The 15,862-nt window shown below is 53.8% G+C and overlaps 1 long non-coding RNA gene and 3 other non-coding genes across 8 annotated transcripts; all 4 read right to left on the bottom strand.

The window, feature by feature from the left end:
* Positions 1-1,262: 1,262 nt before the first annotated feature.
* Positions 1,263-15,785, bottom strand: LOC103348182 (uncharacterized). 5 transcript variants are annotated; one of them, XR_007919639.2, is made up of 9 exons: positions 15,652-15,785; positions 9,467-11,194; positions 6,843-6,989; positions 6,234-6,438; positions 5,920-6,090; positions 5,638-5,741; positions 3,513-3,585; positions 1,583-1,638; positions 1,263-1,479 (listed from the first exon to the last, which is right to left on the bottom strand). It is a non-coding gene; the product is annotated as an uncharacterized lncRNA (long non-coding RNA). The 5 variants fall into 5 exon arrangements; XR_011379900.1 differs by lacking the exon at positions 5,920-6,090 and having other exon boundaries at positions 6,234-6,380; positions 6,494-6,989; XR_007919637.2 differs by lacking the exon at positions 5,920-6,090.
* On the bottom strand, positions 2,890-3,020 carry LOC127491209 (small nucleolar RNA SNORA71). Its single transcript, XR_007919798.1, has one exon. It is a non-coding gene; the product is annotated as a small nucleolar RNA SNORA71 (small nucleolar RNA).
* LOC127491207 (small nucleolar RNA SNORA71) lies at positions 5,103-5,235 on the bottom strand. Its single transcript, XR_007919796.1, has one exon. It is a non-coding gene; the product is annotated as a small nucleolar RNA SNORA71 (small nucleolar RNA).
* LOC127491206 (small nucleolar RNA SNORA71) lies at positions 5,973-6,105 on the bottom strand. The gene has a single exon (XR_007919795.1). It is a non-coding gene; the product is annotated as a small nucleolar RNA SNORA71 (small nucleolar RNA).
* Positions 15,786-15,862: the final 77 nt, after the last annotated feature.

The raw sequence follows: 15,862 nt of genomic DNA, 5'->3' as shown, positions 1-15,862 counted from the left end.
GGGCGCTGGATTCTGTCCCGGTTGCCCCTCTTCCAGGCCAGCTCTCTGCTGTGGTCCGGGAGTGCAGTGGAGGATGGCCCAAGTACTTGGGCCCTGCACCCCATGGGAGACCAGGAGAAGCACCTGGCTCCTGCCTTCGGATCAGCACAGTGCACCGGCCGCAGCACTCCGGCCATGGCGGCCATTGGAGGGTGAACCAACGGCAAAGGAAAACCTTTCTCTCTCTCACTGTCCACTCTGCCTGTAAAAAAAAAAAAAAAAAAAAAAAAAAAAAAAAAAACAAAAAAAACAAAAAAAACAACAGGAAAGGCTTGAGGAATGAACACAAAATCATTGTTGAGGCTGGTGCTGTGGTGCAGCGGGTTAAAGCCCTGGCCTGAGTGCCGGCATGCCATGTGGGCACCGGTTGAGTCCCGGCTGCTCCACTTCCAATCCAGCTCTCTGGTATGGCCTGGGAAAGCAGTAGAGGGTGGCCCAGGTCCTTGGCCCCTGCACCCATCTGGGAGACCCAGAGGAAGCCCCTGGCTTTGGATTGGCGCAGCTCTGCCTGTTGTGGCCATCTCAGGGGTGAACCAGTGGATGGAAGACCTCTCTCTGTAACTTTGTCTTTAAAATAAATAAATCAGGCCGGTACTGTGGCCCACTAGGCTAATCTTCCACCTGCACTCTGAGTTCTAGTCCCAGTTGGGGCGCTGGTTCTGTCCCGGTTGCTCCTCTTCCAGTCCAGCTCTCTGCTGTGGCCCGGGAAGGCAGTGGAGGATGGCCCAAGTACTTGGGCCCTGCACCCGCATGGAAGACCAGGAGGAAGCACCTGGCTCCTGGCTTCAGATCGGCGCAGGTGCTGGCCTTGGCGGCCATTTGGGGGGTGAACCAACAAAAGGAAGACCTTTCTCTCTGTCTCTCTAACTCTGCCTGTCCAAAAAAATAAATAAATAAATCTTTAAAAAAGATCCTTCCTCCATGCCCAGCCCTGCTGCTCCATGGGTTGCTACTGACTTAAGTTTGAGCACAGCTGCTCCATTTTCAATCTGACTCCCTGCTAATGAGCCTGGCAAAGCAGCAGATAACCCAAGTCCCTGGGCCCTTGCAGCCACATGGGACCCCCAGATGAAGCTCCTGGTTTCTGGCTTTGGCCTGACATAGTCCTAGCTGTTGTGGTCATATGGGGAGTGCAACAGTAGATGGAAGCTCTCTATCGCTCCCTCTCCCTCTGTAACTCTACCTTTCAAATAAATAAATCTAAAAAACAAAAGGCAGGCAAAGTTAGTCCATAAGGTTTATTGATGGGATTCCAAGAGAAAAACTTGGCTATTAAGGTCAAAGCCAGAGCCAGCCAAGTCTCCCAGGTCTGGACGGGATTCTTGTGCAGAGCTGTTCCAGGTGCTCTGAGCCAGCCCAGGAAGCAATGCTGGTGATACTTCACGTGGTGACCTCGAATCCATTCTGTCCCTCTGCTGTCCATAAACACCACCGAGTGACCTAAAATAAAAGGACAAAGGACCAATGACTTGGTGTTTCTGCCTGCATAAATGTGAACCAGCTTAGCTCTGGCTCTGGGCTCTAGTCCTTAGCACTCACTCACCATGGGCTACCCAGGGAGTCACCGACTCCTCGGCCATCCGGCTCGAAGGCTGAGACCTAGGAGGGCGAGGAAGCACACAGATCTTTCTCTGCCGGCACCAATCCTCCCCCGCTGACATTACTGGGAGGATCCCAACCAACTGGGCCCAAGCTCGGAGCCGATACACAAACCCAAGAGCACTCCAGTTGCTGGCAGACTAAAGATATATTTTTCAAGGTTCAGAGTTGACAGAACTCCTCTGCCCTGACAGCTGGCTACATCTGGTTTTTGTTTCCCCAAGTATTCAACATTAGAAAAGTAATGCATGCTTGTGCACTCAGGAAAAGAGTAAAGAAGCAAAGACAACACACAAACAAGCATTTCCGTCACGGGCTGTCTTCACATTGGTTACCAGGCTCCTCTCACAAAGCAAAGCCCTTGACCTACAATCCTCAGCTGTGCCCTCGTCATTCCATTTCAAACCCGGACGCTGTAAAAGAGCACTTTACTTAGAGCTGGAAATCATAATTTGTGGTGATATGGATGCAGCTGGCCCTGACAGCAAGCACTCTGAAGAAACTCAGATCAGGCATGAGTCAAAGGAAGGAGGCTGAGGACAGAGGAGATTCCACGAGTGATGCAGGAAGGTGCAGAGAAGCAATCCCTCGGCTGTGCATCTCCAGGGCACAGGGCACACGTGACTGACTGCAGAGGTTAATGGCGTTTGCAGGCTTGGCCCAGGCAGCAGCCTCATGTGTGCAAAGCCTGGGAATAACCTCCCCACTCCACCGTAACATGCAATAAAAAGGCAGGGTTGGAGAGAGGAGCACAGACAGAGAGAAAGAGAAAGGATCTATCTTCCATCAGCTGGTTCACTCCCCAAATGGCCGCAATGGCCGGGGCTGAACCAGGCCAAAACCAGGAGCCCGGAGCTTCTTCTGGGTCTCCCACATGGGTGCAGGGGTCCAAGCATTTGGACCATCTCCCACTGCTTTCCCAGGTGCATTAGCATAGAGCTGGACTGGAAGTGGAGCGGCAGGAACTTGAATCGGCACTCATATGGGATGCTGGTGCTGCAGGCTGTGGCTTTAACCCACTGAACTACAGCACTGGCCCCTGAAATGCTCTCTTGAACATTATTTTCTGGATCTCCCAGCCTTCAGTGCTACTTGCATTTATTCCAGTGTGGAGTGCAACTGAAAATGCACAGCCCAGCTCTGGCACGAGGCTCCTTCACTTGAAGACAAAATGAAGCCCCCACAAACCGGGGAGCTGGTCCGGTCATCCCATCACACGGGGCCCGCAAAGGCCTGGCAGAACGGCTGCCGTGTGGGAAGCTCCAGGGTTTGGAGGGGATGGCGTAGCCCCCCCAAACACGGGGAAGTGTCTTTCACATTCCTTTCCCTGCACTACCAATGGTCAAGGCACAGGCAGCCCATGATCACTTTCGGATGCAGGAGCAGAAAAGGACAGACAGCTAGCTCGCCAGGAAAGGAGGCTGGAGCCGGAGACCTGGGCAACAGCCTGAATCAGCGAGAGCAGCCCAGCTGAACACAGCCCTAGCAGCTGCCACCGTGTCCTGGAGGAGTCAAGACACTTCCAGCAGACACAAGAAATTAGCAGTGTCAGGGTACGAAGGCCAAGAGGAGGTCACAGAGCCAGAAAGACCCAAAGGTGGACGCAGAGTTCCTGGTGCCTGAATCCACACTTCCTGTCCCAGCACAACACTGGCGTGCCAGGGCCCAGGAACTGCCACACGGAGCTCTCTGCACAACAAATTACTGCAAGTCCCTGCTCAGCAGCAGCTGCTGAAGGCAGGTGAGGGACCGGCCCAGAGACCTCCGGGGCTGCCACTTCCCCCTCGCTTCCCTGCTCGTCGTTGTCCCAGAACACGCACAGGACTTCATGAGACGCACGAGAAAACATCCAGAGAACCACCCAGGACTCTTACCTCAGGGCCTCTGGTCCAGCTCCTGCTGCAGTGAGGCAGACGCGTGCCCCGAGGGCTCCGCACAACAGACCACCTGCAACCGACACACAGAACACTTGGCAGTGGCTGGCAGCGCAGACCCAAATGCTGGCCATTACTCACGGCATTTAGTGGCTCTACTGTCTCAGCAACAAGAAAGCGCTACCTCGAAGAAAGGGCCCAGACCCTCCGTGACAGGTAACACCCATGTCCTCCCACGTGCCAGCTGCGCCAGCCTCACTACTCACATTTCTCGTAAAAGCCTGCCAAGACCCACCCCTTTCCTGGGCAAATAACCCAAGGTGAAAGAAATCACCACCCCGGAGAGCCACCTGCACCCCAGTCACCGCGGCACAAGGCCCAACAGCCAAGATACTGGAACGGCACAAGTGTTTGCCGACACTCAGTGCACACAGACACACACAGGAATATTATTCAGCCTTTAAAAAGGAGTTCCTGCCATTTCCCACAATGTGAATGCACCAGAAGACACTATGTTGAGTGAAGTCAGACTCACAAAGAACAATTTTGCAGATCTCACTTGTATGTGGAATTACATGGATTTTTTTTTGAATTTTCAGCATCAGCAAGAATAAAGCAGTGGTTACTATGGGGATAAAGAGAAAAGGAAGTGGGGAGAGGAAATCCAAGGACAGGAAGTGGCTGACAGGGCTAACATACAATAAGGGCGCTCTGGGAAAACCAGACTCGGGATTTTGTTACAGACATCTGTTTGAGCTGCTCGTGTCTCCCACACACAAGAGAAACATGTGAGAGGATGTTACTCCACTCCACTCTAGCAGCCATTTTACTATCCATATGTATCCCATGTAACATCACGCTGTCAACCTCCAACAATATATACTCAGAAATGACTGCTGAGGCCAGGAAGTCTGGGGAGAGCCGTGTGTGGGTGCAACCAGTGTGGCCTGGGTGGGCACTGGGTGGTGGCGGGTCCCACTCCCACCATCTAGTGTGGAAGGGCGACATCCACATACCCAATCCTACTGTGCTGTACTTTGCCCGCCCCAGTGATTACACTAGTTCCGGCCCCCTTAACCTAGGCCTGAGAACTACCCCTAGCCAGAGGAGCGAGTCTCTCTCATGGCCACAGCTAAAAGTCAACTACAATAAGCCTGGTCCCCCAGAGAAATCGGAGAGGGAAAGGAAGCAAATGCCTCAGGCCTGATGGCTGGCTTGCTCTAAGCGACAAGCCCTACCGCCTCCCAGTGAGACGTCTGCTCATTTTCTTTTGGCCCAGGTGCTACAGGTCAGGCACAAGGGATGCTGTGAAGCAAGGCAGAGGTGCTGCCCTCAGACAGCTCCCAGCACAGGGCCACGCCGAGCAGCCACTCCCACCAGGTGAGACCAGGCTGAGAACGTGGAGAAGAGAGTGACAGGGAAGCAGACAGCTTCCAGCAGGAAGCCCTGGGAGGAGGATCCCCAAGGTGGCTCCCAGTCAAGGGTAGTGACAGGGACCCTGAGGCAGGCCTCGCAGCCACCCGGGCAGAAGCAGCACTCAATACTCAACAAGCCGGGCAGAACGGAGCACCAGGGTCACAAAGCCAGAAGTGTGCGACAGCTCCAGGGTTCGGCAGGGACAGCACGGACCCTCCAAACACGGGGAAGCGCTTTCAGCAGCTGCTCTCCCTGCACTATCAATGACCAGGGCACGGGCAGCCCACGATCACTTTCGAATACAGGGGTAGAAAAAGCCAAAGGGGGAGCCAAGGAGGGCCACAGAAGCAGCCTGTGAACCACGCAGAGCTCATGCACCACTCCCCGTTAGAAGGGGAAGGCAAGCCAGGTTTATAGCAGGGAGCTGTACTGCAAGTGGAGCAGCTGGGATTCAGGCCAAGCTGTTGCCGTAGTGGTGGCTTAGCCCACTGCACCACAGTGCCAGCTCACGGGTGCTCGCTCTTTCTGCAGTTGTCCACCAGGTTCACCAGCAAAAAGACAGCACCTGTGAGCTGGCAGGCTGGCATGCCACATTGGAACACAAGTTCCACAAGTTCAAGTCCTGGCCGCTCCACTTCTGGTCCAGCTCCCTGCTATGGCACCTGGGAAGGCAGCCCAGGACTGCACCCCCCTCCACGTACCCACTGACCTTACAGCTGCGCCTCTGTTCTTTCTAGCTTCTGCTTTCACTCCTGCTTTAAGTGCTGCACACTGCCGTCTGCCAGAAGTAAGCTAGACACCACCTTCAAGGTGCTGTAGAGAAAAACAAACCCAACAATTGCCAAAGTGAATGACCAGTACCCAGAAGGGAACCAAAACACAAGGCCCCAGCTGGGGCTCTGCTACCAACTCACACATTCCCTGAAACAGGGACCCAGAAACACCCTCCTCACACAGGCCCAGCAGGGAGCCGCGCACAGGGCGCACTCACAGGCCAGCCGCCAGCTGCCAGGAGGTATCCAGAAGGTGCCGAGAGGGCAGAGGTGTGCGAACGCTCCAGGGTTCGGCAGGGACGGCGCGGACCCTCCAAACACGGGGAAGTGCTTTCAGCAGCTGCTCTCCCTGCACTATCAATGACCAGGGCACGGGCAGCCCACGATCACTTTCGAATACAGGGCAGAAAAGGACCAAAGAACAGAGGCCAGGCTCAGCTGAGTGTCCAAGCACAAGCCCAGGGCCCTGAGTGCTATACAGGCCTCACTTCCCATCCACGTCCCATCCACTCCACCTGGGATGCCCACGTACCACATCAGAGTACCCGGTTCTGGTCCAGCTTCCCCTGAAGGTGCATCCTGGCAGGCAGCAGGTGACGGCTCTAGTAGTTGGGGTCCTGCCACCCACGTGGGAGAACTGGATTGGGTGCCCAGCTCCTGGCTTCAGCTTGGTCCAGTCCTGGCCATTGCAGGAATATGGGGAGTGAACTGGCAGATAGACCTCTGTCCACCTGTCTCTTTCAAATAAAGAAGTAATTATTTAAAAAAAAAATTAAAAAAACAAAACCTTACATTCCATTTGTCATCTGTGCGCATGGGGTCCACTGGCCTCTGTTAATAAAATTCTGATAAACACGCTTGGATCAGTCATTCATCTCACAAACACTGGGTATATCCATGCAACTAGCACCCTGGGATCAAAAACAAGGAACCCCATCCAGGTCCTGCCCTCATACTGCAGGCTCCCCACTCTACAGAAATGGCGAAGCTCAAGAGAACCGGAGAACCCAGCCAGGACCTGACCTCAGCTCCTTGTGGGCCCCAATCCCAGCCCCCCACCTGCTCCTCCAGGCCTCAGACTTCACAAGACCCCTCCCAATCCCTGGCTGTCTTGGAGGTGCTCATGAGCAGCAGCACGTACCTGGGTCATCCTCAGCCCTGGACGGCCAGAGCCCATCAGGGAGTGCGCATGGGGACTCTGCAGGGGCGAAGGGGGCCCTGCCTGGTGCAGAACCAGCAAAGCCATCCGAGAGAGAATCTGCATCTGCGCCCAGGAGGGCTGTAGCACCTAGGCAAAGAGAAGTATGGGGAAGGGGCTTCAGTGAAAGCAAGCAACAGGAGTCCAGACCCAACCCAGGCCTTCTGAGTCTCTAGGCAACCAGCTTGCACAGTGGAGATTGTCACATTTGCTTTTCCTAAAGACTACGGAAAGGAAAACCAATGACAGTCCTATAGACTGGACACAGCACCTGACACTTTGTAGACAACTGAGTTTTGGGGGCTGCAAATGCAGGGAGCAGGGGCCAGTGCTGTGGCATAGTGGGTAAAGCTGCTGCATGGCACGTCAGCATCCCATCTAGGTGCCAGTTTGAGACCTGGATGCTCCACCACTAATGCACCTGGGAAAACAGCAGAGGACAGCCTCTGCATTCACGTGGGAGACCTGGGAGAAGCTCCTGTTTGGCCTAGCTGCAGCCACTGCTGCCATTTAGGGAGTGATGGAACAAAGACATAAGCCTCGGCCATTCTTGCTCACTGCCCAAAAGATAAACATTGGAATGTAATTCCTTGCCCTTGATTTCAATTGGGTCTCACTCTACCGCCTCATACCCCACTCTGCATCCTCTTCCAGGTTCCCAAGGCCCCGCCCAGTTCCAGGAATTCCCCTCTGCCTGCTGCTTCCTACCCCCACCCCCACCCCCCCTAAAAGTATAAAAAGGTCTGGCCTAAAAAGCCCCAGCCTCTGGGGGGTCCAGGCCTTCTGCCATGTGTTCCGTCAATGTGCACGCCAGCAGCTGGGCTGGCTGTAAATCCATACACTGCCTCCTCTCTGTTCTGCGCCTCTTTTCCTAACAGGAGTGAACCAATGGGTGGACGATCTTTCTGTGTCTCCCTCAAGGAAAGGAAAGGGAGAAGGGAGGGAGGGAGAGACTGACAGAAACAGAGAAGAAGAAAAGAGAAGAAAAGCCAAGCCAGGGAGCAGAGGCCAGGGTCAAGCAGGGGGCTCGGGAGCCACTGGAGCAAACTGGAAGCACACTGAGGAGAGCCCAGGGAGCAGCTGCCCGATGGGCCACGGAGGATGCTTTTATTGCTGAACCTTGAGAGATCTGGTACTCCCCCGACGGGGCGGGATCTCTAGAACAGGCAGGGGATAGGAATGGGCTTTCCCAGGAAAGCCTGGAGGCGCCTATCTTAGTCCCTGTTAGTGAAATGGCGCAGTCCCAAACCCCATCCTAGGCTCTAGCCCCCCCCACCATGGCTGGAAGCCAGGTGACCACGTGGCCCAACCACTGGTGTCAGCCCGCCCCCATCCTAATGGGATTCTGTTAGGGTCGAGAAACATCGGCCATCTAAGGAAGGCCTCCAAGAGACACTCATGCAATCAGCAAAGGGTTTATTTGATCCAGCATGCTGGGGCTCTCTGAACACGCAGGAGCAGGGTTTTTATACAACAAGACAAATAACGAGTACAGGAAGGAGGGGGTAGGGGGTTACTCAAAGGTCACCCAGTTACGGGAAGATTTGTGGCTTTTCTGGGAACAAAAGGACAAGGGTTTTTTACACGGTCGGGTGAGGCAAAGGTCACATAGTTTTGGGTCCTTATCTTTATAGCTGCACCTGGAGCTCACAGTTTTAACTTCGGAGGGAGGAGGTTAAGACCTGTAATTTTAAGCTCAATTCCTCACTGCTACTTCCCTGCTCGTCCCTGGCTAAGCTTTAAAAGGGCCTGTTCCTGGACACGTGGCTAAGCTTTAAAAGGGCCTGTTCCTGGACACGTGGCTCTCTCCTTCTCCTGATCTCTGTCTCTCTTATGCTCCCCTCCTCTTTTCCCTCTTCGCCCCTTCCCTCCAGTCTGTTGGGTTTCCCCCAATAAACCCTCTCCCTTACTCCGGTGTTTGTTGTTTTGTGGCGGCCCTACAGTCTCTATGGCTGGATCGGACCGGCCCTGGCAACTCTAAAGGCGGCACCCTCCCTGGGACAGGAAGACGTGTCTACACAGCCCGAGTCTCTGCCCCGCGCCTCAGCGCTGCGTGCAGATGTCAAAGCTATCTACCTCCCTGCCTGGTCGGCCGAGGGCCCCGCTCGCCCCAGCGTCTCTGTCCAGCGATCGCGGGAGGCCCAAGTCGGGCACTTGGGCCACAGCACTGCTCGGGCAGGCCCTCCGCCCCACTCGCGGCCAAGGCCCCCGCGGTGCTCACTGCTGTGGGGCGCACAGGAGACCTTTCAGATCAAATTAGGAGTCTTTGTTAGCCAGCTGGCGGCTGCCTGTCTCGCAGACAAGTCCGGAGAAGACAACCCCAGTTGCACTTGCGGGCAGTGTCTGAAGGCAGAAACCACATCCTGGTGGCCTTGGCCGCTATCAAGCAAGCAAGCAAGAGTACACAAGCCAGAAATACGGCGGTTACCGCCGGCTGAGCAGACCGATGTCTATCCCCAAGGCACAGCTCCCGCCCTGAAGCAAACAAGTGAGTTAACCTATAACCGCACCCGGGTATGTGATATCCTGTGGGAAATTTTAAGTTTGAGTCACCCTGTTACACTCACCTCAGCGGCCTGACCCCAGGCACGGCGGAGACCGGGAGCACAGCGAAGGACTGTGCCAGATGTCTGCGGATTCCGGGAGATGGCGAGGCACTGCAAGGGAACAAAGCCACGCGCCCAGGAAGCGCTCCACTTGCTCAGCGCGGGCGGAAGTACAGCTGAGAGCGCGGGCTGAGGCCTAGAGCGGCGCCTCAGCGGAGCGCAACGTGGAGCGGAGAGCCTGGAGCGCCCCCTTGCGTGGAGGAACTTAATTTCTGAATCCGCGGGGCTACTAGGGCTCAGTTCCAAACACAGTTCGGAATTTTGTCGGTCAGTCTACTACGGTAGAAGCTGTCACTGGGATGAGCACGTGGAGTGTGTTTGTTTGGGACTTTTTCCTGTCCTGTCTCCTGTCCTGTCTCCACTACCATGTTCAAAAGCTCAATGGTTAGCACAGCTGAGTGAATGAATGAATTTTACGCAGATATTTCTCTGGACATGGCCAAATTGAGGTATCTGGGCTATAGCCTGGAATGGGAGTCAGAAGATGAGCACAGAGAGAGGAGCTGGGGATGAATTTGCTTAATTTTGTTCACAGAGTATGAGGGGACTTTGAAAATTTCATGAGAAATGGAACTAAAAGTATGAGTTTAGGGGCCAGCGTTTGGCTTAGAGGGTAAGACACCCTCTGTGTCATAGTACCTGGTAATATTCCTGGCTCTGGTTCCTGAATCTGTCTTCCTACCAATGTAGATCAAGAGGATAGCAGGTGATGACTCGAGTCGTTGGGTGCCTGTCACCTGCGTGGCAAACCTAGACTGAGATTGAGTTCTCCGCTCCTGGCTTCCACCAGCCCTAACCACTGTGGGTTTTGGGGAGTGAATGGCTGCATCTCACATCCACTCAGCTGGAGGAGCTTCAGAAGGTCATTCGGGGACTTGATATTTGTCCCTGGGGCTGGCGAGTACGGATGCCTGGAATCAGACCCATTCCTGAGTCAAAGACTCAAAAGGTGAAGAACCTAGGGCCCGTCTTGCAGCGCAGCTGTTTACGGCACTGTCTGCCCTGCCAGTATCCCATGTGAGTGCTGGTTCAAGTCCTGGCTGCTCTGCCTCTGATCCAGCTCCCTGCTAATGCACCTAGGAAAGCACTGGGGGATGGCCAAGTGCTTGAGCCCCTGCTACCCACATGGGAGACCTGGATGGAGTTCCTGGCCAGACCTAGCTGTTGTGGCCATTTGGGAAGTGAACCAATGGATGGAAGATCTCTCCCCCTCCATCCCCCCCCACCCCAACTCCCCTCTCTTTCTCTCTGTCCCTCTCTGTGACTCTGCCTTTCAAATAAATAAGTAAGAAATAATGTTTTAAAAAGAAGAAGGTGGAGAATCCACACCCAGGAGGTCCTGCCCAGGAGGGACATGGTAGGGTAAGTAGATCCCTAGAGCAGTACTGTGCACATCAGTAGGGGGCAAAAAACATCAGGAGGTAGGTGTCTGGCATCGTAGGTCAGCCAGCAGCTGGAACAGCCATAGCCCATTTTTGAGGATCTGGGTTGGAGTTCCACTCCCAATTCCAGCTTCCTGTTCATGTGCACCATGGGGAGCAGCGGGTGATGGCTCAAGTAGTTGTTCCCTGCCACCCACCTGGGAGATGCAGATTGAGTTTCTGGCTTCTGGCTTCAGCCTGGCCTAGCCCTGGGCATCTGAGGAGTGAACCACTGATTGGAGCACTTTCTCTATTTTTGTCTCTGTCTCTGAAATAAAATAAAAATTTTAACACTAAAAAAAAAGTCTCAGGATGAGAATCTTGGAGAACGCATGCAAGATCCCAGGCATGGACTTTGGGGCCAGCACCATGATGCAGTAGGTTGAGCCCACTGCTTGCCACACCAGTGTCCTATATCGGAGCACTGGTTTGAGTCCCAGCTGCTCCACTTCCAATCCAGCTTCCTGCTAATGCACCTGGGAGGGTAGTGGAAGATGGCCCAAGTGCTTGGGCCTCTGCTACCCATGCGGGAGACCAGGATGGAGTTCCTGTCTGCTGGCTTCAGCTTGGTCCAGCCCAGCCCATTGTGGCCATTTGGGGCATAAACCAAATAGATGATCTCTCTCTCTGCATCCCTCCCTCTCTTTCTGTAATTCTGCTTTTCAAATAAATAAAAAAAATATTTAAAGCATTGACTTCTTTCAAGAGTTCTAATAAGAGAGAATTATCCCCTCCAAATTTCTCTTGATGCCATCCTTTTTTTTAAAGATTTATTTTATTTATTTAAAAGGCAGAGTTACAGAGAGGGAGAGAGACAGAAACAGAAAGAGAGATCTCCCGTCCAAATGGCCCCAGTGGGTGGGGGCTGGGCCAACCCAAAGCCAGGAGCCAGGAGTTTCTTCCAGGTCTCTGATGTGAGTGCAGGGGCCCAAGGACTTGGGCCATCTTTCATTGCTTTCCCAGGTGCATCAGCAGGAAGCTGGATTGGAAGTGGAGCAGCTGGGACTCGAACTGGTGCTCATATGGGATGCTGGTATCACAGGCAGTGGCTTTATCTGCTGTGTCATTACACTGGCCACTGTGCCATCTCTTTTGATCCTGGAGGTTTTGGGACTGAGTGAGTGGACAGAAAGCTCTGGTAGAGAAACACATTTGGAAGAGAAAGAAGACCTATGTCCTCCCCCCAACAGATGGCAGCCCCCCTGTGCTTGGCCCCAACTGGGGGAGAAGAGAGAAGTCTCATCCACAAATGATCACAGAAATTGTGGTTAATGCATGAGACTGGGCATTTCAAACAGTTGAATGGAAACCATGTTTTCCATTGCTGGTGATTGAAAGACTTTTTATTAGCTGAAAACAATCAGAAAAATTATGAGGCCTGCCTGATGTTTTTCTGACGGAAGGGAAAGAAACACACAGCAAATCTGAAGGGTAAAGAGATGGGAGAAATGTCTGATGAAATGTCTTGGGTCTGACATTCAACATACTGTTTGCATTAACACCGGGCTGGGCTGTGGCTGGGAGGTCAAAGTTCCATCATCTGGGAGCTTGTGACGTCACAGTGGCTGAGAGAGCCCTGTGGCCCTTCAGGGATGGAGTTGTGGCTGGCTGCACAGATTATTCCAAGGGGGTGGTGCCCGGGTCTAGGCAGGAAGTCAGCAACCTACCACGTGAGGCCTGCGGGAGCTCCGGGTCCCATCCCCACCCCACGACTGATCACCATGCTGACTGTTTTGTTGTTTTCGTCCGTCTTCCTCCTCATCTTCTTACTGCTCCTCTGTTACTGCGTGTTTCGGCAGCAATAGGCCGAGGTGCCTGCAGGCTGGGACTGAGGCCTGATGGAAGCTTTGGCCAGTTTAGCCCTTGGGGGCCTCTCGGTCTTACTGAGCTGCCGCATGGACCGCCACAAACGATTGTGCAGGTGGCGTACTGCACAACTCCCGGAAGTGCTATTCACATCATAAGCAGAGATGCTGGGGATGACTGGCCAAGCTGATGCCATAGAAAATACTCAACTTAAAAGAAAGAAGGCATTTTCCCAGTAAGCCACTTGTGGTGCAGCAGAGCAACTCCTATGTTACATCTTCTAATCCTTAGAGGTCCTTCCAATAAAGGCCTTTGAGACTATTTCTGGAGCTAACACGTTGGAGGGACTGTTCCCTCCAGGCCTCATTAAGTAAAGCAGAAGATAATTGGGGGAGAGAAAAGTTTACCAGCCACAGGGGCTTTGTGAGAAGGCAGCCCTAACTCCAAGACCTTTTCAATGCCATGATCTTCATGCTCCAGCTCTCAGCTCTCAAAGTTACTTTCTGAGCCAAAAGATTGGTGCTTCTGCTCTTCCTGTGTGTCTGGGAGGGGTCACCTGCCTCTGAAGTCCTTTGTCTCAAGGGTTGAATGGGAGGTGCTGAGCATACACAGGCTGCTCCTCATGGTCTCCACTGCTTAGGATTCTTGTCTGAATCCTGGCCCTTTCCAGGGTGAGCTTCCCTAAGTAGGGCCCTAGCCAGTGAAGGGGTGAAGGTTGGTGGTGGTGAGTGCTGCTGGAAAAAAGGGGGTGCAGGTATCAGGGAGCTTGCAGGGTGTTGCACCTGCATCATGGGGTCCCTGCACCCACATGGGAGTGTCCTGGATGGAGTTCTGGACTCCTGGTTGTAGCTTTCTGGGGAGTGAACTAGTGGATGGAAGAACTTTCTCCCTGTGTGTCTCTTTCCCTCTCTCTTTCTCTCTGTAGATCTGCCTTCCAAATAAATAAACCATTAAAAAGTTCCTCATCAGCAAATGGGATAATGATAGCATTTATCTTATAGGATTGATATTCTCATCGATTTTGGCTCTTATCACAAAATGTGACAAATTGAGTAACTTTTAAACAGTAGAAATTTGTTTCTCACATTTCTGGAGGTGGAGAAATCCAAGATCAAGGCACGAACAGGTATGATGTCTTGTGAGAACCCAGTTTCCCTGTCAGGGTGGATGGCCATCTTCTCTGCTCTCACATGGCCAGAGACTGTGTAGGAATCCTTTCAACAATCCTTTTAAATTTACTTGAGAGAGAGCGTGACAGGGTGAGAGAGACAGGTAGTGAGAGAGAGCCCCCATCAACTGCTTCACTCCCCGGATGTCCACAATGGCCAAGGGGCAGAAGCCCGGAGCAGGGAACTGAAGCTACATCTCCCACATGGGAGTGGCAGGGACCCAACCACTTGGCCATCACCTGCTGCCTCCCAGGGTGCACATAGCTGGAAGCTGGAAGTGGAAGCAGAGCCAGGGCTGAACACTGAACCCAGGTGCTCTGATAGGGGATGTGGGTGTCCCAAGTGCCTCTTAACTGCAGTGCCAAACATCAATCCCTGATTTCAATTGCTGCATTTGCTGAATTACTTGTTTATTATTCTGATTGGAATGTAACCAATTTAAAATCAGGTATCGGAAGCTGGGAGTTGTGGTATAATAACAGGTGCTGGTGGGAGTTTTGGCTGCTCCACTTTCGATCTGGCTCCCTGCTAATGTGCCTGGGAAAGCAGTGAAAGATGGTCCAAGTTCTTGGGCCCCTGCACCCATGTGCAAGTCCCAGATGAAGCTCCTGGAACCTGGCTTTGGCCTGGCCCAGTCTGGCCGTTGTGGCCATCTGAGGAGTGAATCAGCAGGTGGAAGATCTCTGTATCTCTCCCTGTCTCTGTAACTCTGACTTTCAAAAATACATAAATAAATATTTTTTTAAAAATCAGGGAGAGGCTGGTACTGTGGCATAGCAGGTAATGCTGCTGCCTGCAGTGCCAGCATCCCAAATGGGCCCCGATTCAAGATCCAGCTGCTCCATTTTGATCCAACTCCCTGCTGATGGCCTGGGAAAGCAGCAGAGGATGACCAAGTCCTTGGGCCCCTGCACCTGTGTGGGAGACCCAGAAGAGGCTCCTGGCTCCTGGCTCCTGGCTCCTGGCTTTGGATCAGCCCAGCTCCAGCCGTTGCGGCCAATTGGGGAATGAACCAGCAGATGGAAGTTCTCTCTCTACCTCTGCCTTCCAAATAAATAAATAAATAAATAAATCTTTTTTTAAAAAATTATGGATCATGTCTGTCTTTTGGACTACATCTCTAGTGCTTATTCCAGTCCTTCACAGGAAGTAGTAGTTCAGTGGATGATCTGGATGGATGATGGATGGATGGGGTGGATGGGTGGGTGGGTGGGTGGATGGGGTGGATGGGTGGGTGGATGGAGTGGATGGGTGGGGCGTTGAGCAGTAGCGAAGCTGGGCGCCAGGACTTGAGCGGCGAGTTAGAATTTCAGCTCCACTACGTTAGGGGGCGCTGCGGGGCCGCGTGCGCAGGTTCGGCCCCGAGACAGCACTGCCTCGGGCTGCCCCCTCCGAGGCCGCAGTCGCACTTCTGCGGGTGCAGAGCCGGTGGCGGCCGCTTCCCGGGGCGCCGTGTGGTCCTGTGTCTACCGCACCTACCCGTGCCGCTGTCGGCCCTCGCCATCAGTCCTAACGCCCCGGGGGAGTCACCGCAGGACCATCTCTGGACGTCTTCTCTGAGTGGACCCCCGCTAATGCTGCTGCTCTCCCATCGGGGCACTCCGAGGCCCCGAGCGGGGCGGGAGAACCGGTCCGAGCTCAGCGCCCAGACAGGGCTCCGGCCTCTGCGCCCGGCTAGACCTCTTGCGATTTGTGCGTCCTCGGGAGAGAGCCGGCGCAGGAAGGCTTTGCCCGCGTCCCGGATCCCTACCTCCGATCCCGGCATCCGAGACTCGGAAAGACAGGCGACGGTTGTCTGGAGAGCAGGTGATGTCCCGCACGGCTTTAGGACGGCCCACTCGTTTTCCCTTCCGCAACCTTTAAAAGCGGGCGTGGAAAGCTGCCTTTTACACACCGGTTGGCAGAAGTTTCGACTAGAGACGCTCCCGGGGTCCCGGAGGAGCGGTGTGGACTCGCGTCCG

The sequence above is a fragment of the Oryctolagus cuniculus genome, chromosome 11, assembly GCF_964237555.1.
Source record: "Oryctolagus cuniculus chromosome 11, mOryCun1.1, whole genome shotgun sequence".
Taxonomy (NCBI): domain Eukaryota; kingdom Metazoa; phylum Chordata; class Mammalia; order Lagomorpha; family Leporidae; genus Oryctolagus; species Oryctolagus cuniculus.
This window is presented reverse-complemented; position numbering and strand designations above follow the sequence as displayed.